Here is a 9,006-nt window from a genome sequence, read left to right as displayed (position 1 = left end):
CCTTTTACTAGCTTTCATTAACGTTCTATTCCTAGATAGTCTTCAATATCCTATGGAGGCTAAGTTATATTACTTTATGTTGTGTTCAATGTTAACTAAGCCAATTGCATCATCACTATAAATCACAGCAGCACTACAATTGTAGCAAATCACTCGTGAATTTTCGTATAAATGTTTAAATAGATGATAATTACAGCATGTCAGTGTCATCAAAGTTCATGAGTTTTTTGTTCATTAAATCTTTTGTGGGGGAAAGATTCAAATTAATCTTATGCTCAGCGAGTATAGCCTACAGAAATATGAATCCAATAAATTAATATTACATGTCCAACACAAATATCAACTACATTCCATTTCACATACCCTATATCAATTATATTACACCAAAACTCTCACATTCGAGGCTAGATTATGATTCCACGTTAGCCCAATACATATTCAAAAAAATAATGTGAAAAAGTTTATGTGTAGAGAATTTTCATCACTAGGTTCAACGATTTCCATCTCACATTTACTGCAATCCTTCAAGAAAACTCACACGGGCACTGCAATAAAATTGCGAGTTAGATAAGCTTGTTAGTACTAAGCGACATTGCATGGACGACCAGTGGCTATCAAGCGAGATGCATGTTGGAAAGTGAACGGGGAGGGGAAGTGGCTGGAGAAACGGCTGCCTAACGAAGGAGAACTGCTCCCCAAGGACACAGGGTCGAGGTTAAATAAAAAACCGCCTATTTTTGCACTGAGAGCACAGCGTTCTGAATATGTAAATTTCCATTAGGGAAATTACCGCGTATGTTATATTTATAAATAAAAACTCTGAACCAGTCGCTGAATTTTAGGGGGAAGATGGCTGAGAGGCAGGAACGCGCAAGCAGAAAGAGTGAACTGGTAGATGGGAGAGTTCAGGTATTCCTTTCTGGTCACCAGGGAGCTCTTACACCAACCCTTAACTTCATCTTCCAAAAACAATTTACACCTACCAAAATTACTTACTTTATTTGCCCTCTCCTCCCACCTGATTCTCCTAGATAAAAATTATCATTGACTCTTCTTTTATTTGAAAAGATGTACGATTGTCCTCTTGTATTAGAAAATAGAAACAGGATCAATTGTAGTGATTTTGATAAAGATAGAAAGTTCTCTTTAGTTTGTGCTGGGAGCCTCTAAATTGGAGGAACTTGGGTCATAATCTCTGAAATTCCTAATTACTCCCATTCATAGACCTATATTCATTTAGCGTATGGCACACAACACACATATCATGTTGAAAAAAGTATATATCCTACATAAAAAAATCATAAATGAAGCAAATAAAACATCTTATAGTCGTATTATAGTGTTATTTATCATGGTTAAATAGGCTCCTTTTTGGAAGGTGATGAAAGCCCGTCTTCTAGAAGTATTTTCCACAATCTAATGAAGGTAAGCAATGGAAAATATTGCAAGCGAGTTCAGTGAAAGTGAACTGGTAAAGCGCAAAATAAATTAAGTTATGCGCTTAAAAATTCTATAGTTTTCATGATTGAATTTGAAAATTGTTCTAAAAAATCATGACATTTTTTCAATCGGTATGTAGGAACTGAACTGAAAATAAATGTAAACCTAAGAAAGAAAAACGTTCTCACCTCCTGTAGTAGTGATACGTACTCAATTATACCCGGAGACCAATAATTCTGAAAATTTGATTTGAATTTACTCGATATTTCTATGATTACTTCAAAGTATATTGAAATATCATGATCAATTCACGATTTGTTAAGATGAATTCTGTTACTTTTTCATACAAAACAGCCCTCCTCTAAGGCCAAAATCATTCAACGCTCATCATTAAAAAGTTGAAGAGGATTTGTGTGAGAAAGAAGAAGAATAGATATGGTGAATGGGAGAACTACAGTCTACTGAGTCAGTAGAGAGAATTTCAAGTTGATATGGAAACAAGTTTCGGTAAGGTGATAGTTGGTAGGAAGTTGCGAGGGTAAGGCTGTCCCCGGTGAGGTGCGAGCTGCTTGCTTCGGACTTGTTTTCTTGGGCGAGTTCTTTTTGCTTTGCTGACGTTTTGGCGGAATTTATCTGAAGACCGCTTTCAGATATCCCCTCGCGACTCACCCTCAAGGCCAGTTGCCTTAGTGGAGGAGGAAACTGCCTTCCCCGGAGACATTTTATGTTCGTGCCATTCGTTTCTCGATCTGTCCTCTCCCGTATCGACACACTCACATGCTCATAAACATATTTATAGATAAATATGCAGAAACCCGAACCAGAAGCACTCTCTTCTCTCCCTACAAGTCGCCGCGTCACTAAAACCAACAGAATTTAATTCCATGTCCACTTTTCTAAAGCGAGCCGATGTCCGTTCCGGTCGTAAAGTTTCCATCCGATATTCATCGCTCATATTTCCTACAGTGCATCCACTACTTTCTTCAACGCATATGAAAGTTTATCTGCTCATCGCAATGGTGCTTGACCGAACTTGGATGTGACAGATGTTGTTCGCCAGAATAACAAAGTCGTCTCTTGAGTCGCTTTCCAATATCTATGAATTTATGATACACCATGATGTGTAACACTCCTGTCGATATTGTTTTCCCAGATCATGAAACAAGGTTGAAGCCTAAACAAAACTGCTAAACTGAAAATGGAGTTATTCCCAATAGGAGGAAGGTAAGAGTGCTATTAAACATTCCTCTGTTCGGTTATACTATACTTTCAATTATTACAATTGTACGTTTCTTAGAGTTGATATCTCATATTGCAGATTATTAAAACATCACAGAAATCCAAAACAGTTCCCATAAAATATTTGGGCAGTAACTCTAATTTGAAATTAGTTTTTGATTTTTCGCACAAAATTGATATCTGATGCATATTCATATTGCATATTCAGATTATGGAGTTGTACTGAAATATTAATAAAAAAAATTAGGATGAAACACATGAAGTGGGAGAACTATTACCCATATTTCCTCGGCTCAAATGGCATGCATGCAGGCAGGTCACATCTGCTTCTTTCTGGCAAGAGAGATAGATGGAGAAAAAGATAGAATTCGTATGTGAGAGAGAGAGAGAGATTGAGAGAAATTTCATGAATATTTCCCCAAATTTTCGTTGGTATGGTTCAAGAGAATAGAAAAACGTATTTTGCTGTTTTAGCACATAAAAATGATAGCTTAACCAACTGAAATATTTCATTTTATGTCTATTCTGATACGGTTAAGCTTGTTTAAAATGAATCTATGCTTTTTGCAGAGGATGAGGAGCTAGAACGTTGAAAACCCCTCCATTTTATTTGAGTATTGCTTTCATAATAATTATAAAAGGACAATTAACTTGGAAAATGATAGAAGACTTTCTATATGTCAATGTCAAAATCACATACATCTAATAATGAAAATTCAAATGAGAATCATCAACACTTTGTAATCTATAACTGATTATGATTCTCCTAGTGCGACAGACGAGAAATTGTTGGTGATTGTTGACTGCTTTTCTGGGCTTTTGGAGAATGAATTTCCCACTCGTCTCATCATATGTGGGTAATCGCATGTGGCAAATCGCATGGATGCAGGCAGGCAAATGGCAGGTCACATCTGCTCATTTCTGGGGCAAGAGAGATGGAGAAAAAGATAGAATTCGTGTGTGAGAGAGAGTGTGTGAGAGACGCGCATCGTGGCGTCAAGGGAAAAATAGACGACGAAGCGGAAAGATCACGTCGCGCAGATCGCGTAATAAAACAGCCAGAGATGAACTCAGAGGAAAATTCGACTTTTCCTTCAAGACGAAATCGTCAGCATGGTGATGTCAAGTCCCTGCTGCAAGGGGTAGGTGAGGTAGGGCGGTTAGCGGTAGAGGAAAGCGGAGAGTCGTCATCCATCCATCGAGGGCATATGAATCATGAGAAAGATAAAGTTTTGGAATTTTAAAACTTTCTTGCATGAGAGCTCTATTTCATATGCAATAGATTCAACCTGACCCGTTTCTCTGTGTTGCATTTCCAATCGTAAATATGTTTCTTGCTACAAGGAGCTCCTATATCGAACGACAAAACTGAACCATTCTTCATACTCGTAATTGGGTAGCTCATGTAATTTTTGAACATTCAAATTCAATTATGCAACTTGAAGAATATTTTTTTAAATGAACATGCAATTTGGGAAGATTTGCAAATACTGCAAGGATTAGCCTAACTCTACAAGATTCGATAAGATTTTCGTTTTATAAAACTTTCGATTATACAGGTTGATTATTCTTAATTATGGTAAAATAATTTAATACGTGATAGTAGAGGTGAAATGAGAAATAAAGTTCCCATAAACATATATCCATAAACGCTTCATTAGCGAGCTATACAGAGTGAAAGATTTCGCCCGGAATGCAGTCCCTCTGGTGAAATACACCGATGCTGAATTGTTTGGGGACTAGTTTTTGAAAAACTTGTGCTAGATTCATATGGAAAAATAACTGAAAAATTGAATGAAACTAGTCTGGAAGCTGTCAGTAGTGTGAGTAGTTTTTGAGAAAAAAGTTGAAATATGCTAAAAATTCTAAGTAGGAAAACAGAGACTTCTACGTTTGATGCCCAGTAACTTTCTTTAATGACCAGTAAACAAATAGTTCTTCGCAATACAAAATGTAGAGAATCTAATTCTAGGAAGAATTATGTAAGCTGTGTAGACTAAATTTAAATGAGAGTTGAATAAAATGTATTCTTATGTTGTACATTAACCACAAATATTTGCTGTTTTATGGGGATAGAACTAATAACTCATAGGTTGTAGCTGATTGCAAATAAAATATTCGGTTTTTTATGAAAAGTTTTTTATATGAATGTAACATTAAACTTATACCAAAAGACTAAAGATGATTTTCAAAGTGACCTCCGTTGCTCTTAATGCATATGTTCAGACGTCTCCTCATCGATTGTCAGACCCGTTCAAATATTCCTGGAGTCTGCTTTATCATTCCTATTCCGTTGAAAATCCCTAATCGGAGTACATCAATGGTATCAATCGGAGTATTGTATACTAAGGTTTTCAAGTGTCCCCAAAGATAAAAATCCAAAAGATTTAAGTCTGGTGTCCTAGCTGGCCATAGTACTGGCCCACCTCGGCCTATCCATTGATTTGGAAAGCTGTGATTCAGGTGTTCACGAACATCAACACTGAAGTGTGCTGGAGCTCCATCATGCATAAACGAAATGTTTTGCGCAACTGAGGAGGTACATCTTCAAGTAAGATAAATAGCTCCTCTCTCAAAAAGTTTGAGTAGATTATAACATTAAGCCTGGGAGGAAGCTCGAACTGAAGTAGATGATCTCATATGATTCCTGCCCAAATGTTTACTGAAAACTGATGTTGTGGACGATTAGGATTGATGGCATGAGGATTCTCATCTGCCCAAATATGTTGGTTGTGGACGTTAACGATAGCTGTTTGTAAAGTGTGCCTCGTCGGTAAATAAAACGGTTGTTAAAAAGTCTAGGTTAACAAGTTTTTCTAAAAACCATCGGCAAATACCAGCACGGGGAATACAGTCTCGTGGCAATAGAGTATGAACTTTCTGGAGATGGTATGGATGTAATTGTTGCTCTTTTAGTATTCTCCAAATAATAGATTGATTGACATTAAAATTGACATAAAAAGTGACTGCACTGAAAATTCTCTTGTGCTCTTCTCTGGATGTTCATAGATTTCATTAAGAACTTGTTCTTCTAACTCAACAGTCCTAGTAGATCAGGGTCTGCCTGCATAAATGTGCTCTTTGGACATCAAAGAACCTGTTTCAGACAGACGTTGATGAATAATGGCAAAAACCCTTGAACTTGGACATACTCGGTTAGGAAAGTTCTCTTGATACAAACGTCTTGCTTCAGTATACTATTACAGTGTCCCATGTCAACTAATTCAGAGTATGAATAATGTCTAAAATTACCTGTCATTTTTTTAAAAATCAACACATAACACAAAAGCAAAGTGAAATGGTTACAAATAACTGGTTAATAGATTAAACAAGAAACACAGCGCGGTTGCAGTAGGCCTAACTTACAGTTTGTAGTTGTTCAACAGTGAGCTACAATATTTCTGAAAATAATTCTCAGCTGATAATTTATTCTAAATATTTTCTTATTTGAAACAAAATAAATCAGCTGTTTTGGAACAGCTGTTATTTGAATCCATGTTTCATTTACAATCAGCTACAACCTATGACTTATTAGTTATCTCCTCATAAAACAGCAAATTTTTGTGGTGTAATGTACTACATAAGAATACATTTTGTTCAACTTTTATTCAAATTTAGTCCACACAGCTTACATAATTCTTTTCAGAATTAAATTCTCTACATTTTGTATTGCGAAGAACTATTTGTTTACTGGTCATTAAAGAAAGTTACTGGGCATCAAACGTAGAAGTCTCTGTTAGATTTTTTGCATATTTCAACTTTTTTCTCAAAAACTAGTCACACTACTGACAGCTTCCAGACTAGTTTCATTCAATTTTTCAGTTATTTTTCCATATGAATCTAGCACAAGTTTTTCAAAAACTATTCCCCAAATAATTCAGCATCGGTGTATTTCACCAGAGGGACTGCATTCCGGGCGAAATCTTTCACTCTGTATAGCTCGCTAATGAAGCGTTTATGGATATATGTTTATAAGAACTTTTTTCTCATTTCACCTCTACTATCACGTATTAAATTTATTCTACCATAATTGAGAATCATCCTGTATATAAGACTAGCAGGGCACCCGTGCTTCGCTACGGGAATTGAAAGATAAAATTATTTTTGTGAAACATTTATAATATAAATCCTACCAAAATTGTTATAATAGTTTGTGAGATTACGCTACAACTTGGCATGAAAATAATTGAGTCAAATCATCCGAATTAATGCGTTGGAAGTGCTCTGTAGAAGAGTGGTCTGCAGCAAATTTTGTTATCAATATTTATTATAATTTAAGTTGAGATATTTATCTCGGGCCACTCCCGTGTTTCGGATGGACACGTTAAGCCGTCGGTCCCGGCTGCCTAGAAAGCAGTCGTTAGGTCATGTCAGAGGCCCTGAAATTGATCAGCTGCGACCTGAAAACTCTGACACCAGACCTGAGCCAGCCAGGTCACTCGATATTATTATTAATATTATTAGCGAATTTTGTAGAATATTGGGCGGGGCTTAAGAGTCGACCTCGACTTTATTCATTGGTAATTAATATTTCCCGTTGACAGTTATCAAATTAGCAGTGATCATGTTATTTTTTTTTTTTTTTGCTTCATGCAATTGAACATTAAATTCCAAATTGAAATGATTCGGAATTTGATGACTGGTAGCCTATCCATGGATCTTTTGCTTATTCTGGAATTTTTCGCATAGCTTGTTGCTTACTTTTCGTTTCACTTATCCAAAAGTGTGAAAGCAGCTAATCCACTGATTCTTTCTTCCATGGAAGTCCATTCATACATGAGAGTTCATTCATAAAAGTTAGAGTTGAGATATCGCTAAAATATTCCTTAGTGATCACCCAGGACGTATAAGGAATCTATATTCCAAGTTTTGTTGCAATCTATCCAGTAGTTCTCCAGAAATCGTGATCAGTGAGTGAGTGAGTGAGTCAGTGAGTCAGTGAGATAAGAATTTTATAAGTATAGAATCATATTTTCACATTGTGAGATAATGGAATCTTATCAAGATAAATTCAAAATCTCAGATTAAGGAGAGCCAGTTGAATCCTCATTTTATTCCCCTGATGTAGTACAGTGGAATCAACAATTGAACCAAAATCAAATTTAAATGTACAAAACATGCATCAAGTGAATATCAAGTGAGAACCTCAAGTGATAAGACTGACGATTGTAGAGAAACTGGAAGTGAGCTTCTATAGTAATTTATAGCTTTCGATGTAATCAACTTTGCTATGCTCAATCAATGTCACAGATTAAATAAGTAATATACTTCCTTTATGATGTCAGTTTCTACGAGAATTACATTCGATTACCTACGTCACAAGCGAGATGGCATTTGATGAATTCGGTCTCATCTCGTCATATTATAAGCATAGAGTTTCTTGAAAGAAGATTCATTATTCAAACTACAGACAAACTTTACAATATTTATTTTGTATCAACACTCTGTAATTTTGATGTAGATCCAGGATCTATAGGAATATTATCTAATAGCATCTAAATTTTCATGATAAGATCCTAACATCGGTATAGTTGTGAGTGATACATAAATTATTCATACAGTACAGTTAATATTCATTCACTCTTATTGATCATCAACTTTCCTGGCATTCAAAGAGCTTGATGAATTTGACTTAGTGATAGCTAGCTAATTGACCAGAATCCGAAATAGAACTCAATTCAATACTGATACCACAACAAGTAGGATTGTTATTTTTCGTTGCATACCTTTATGGATCTCCAAAAATGTTAAAAATGCTCTTCAAGAAGAGGAGAAGCATGAAATTAAGATCCATTTATCCAAATAATTTTATGGCGAGTAACCTTTCTAATGGCTCTTCAACAGCTTTGGAGAGGGGCGCCCCAAAATAAATGCCTCACACTTTGCATAATGATCATCATGAAACTACCCTTGCAAAGCTAAAGTAGTGATCGTTCGACTGATCATCTAAATAATTCCACTGGCAGTTTGAAAGAGATCAAGTTGGTTGCAAGGCTTTTTCGACATAGACGCCCTGAGTGGTGATATAGAGGGGTCGTGAGTTGACCGGGCGGAATCTAGTATCAGAGAAATTAGTTTTGATGTCCACGCAATACGGATATTAGCCGGAAAGTGGACAGCCCTGATAAAGAGGGCCGTCTGCAACTTTGACGTCAGCCAATTCACTCCTATTCTGTGTTCTGCTACATTGTAGGCCTACCTCGACAGGGGGAATTGTAATGAATTTAACTACCATACTTCTACTACAAAGCTACTGCTAATTTTCTATAGATATCATCCATTGCGGGAATATTAGAATTTAGAGCTTCATAATCACATCGTCTCAAC

This window comes from Nilaparvata lugens, chromosome 3 (assembly GCF_014356525.2).
Source record: "Nilaparvata lugens isolate BPH chromosome 3, ASM1435652v1, whole genome shotgun sequence".
NCBI classification, from domain to species: domain Eukaryota; kingdom Metazoa; phylum Arthropoda; class Insecta; order Hemiptera; family Delphacidae; genus Nilaparvata; species Nilaparvata lugens.
The sequence above is the reverse complement of the archived record's forward strand: the minus strand, read 5'-3'. Positions refer to the sequence as shown.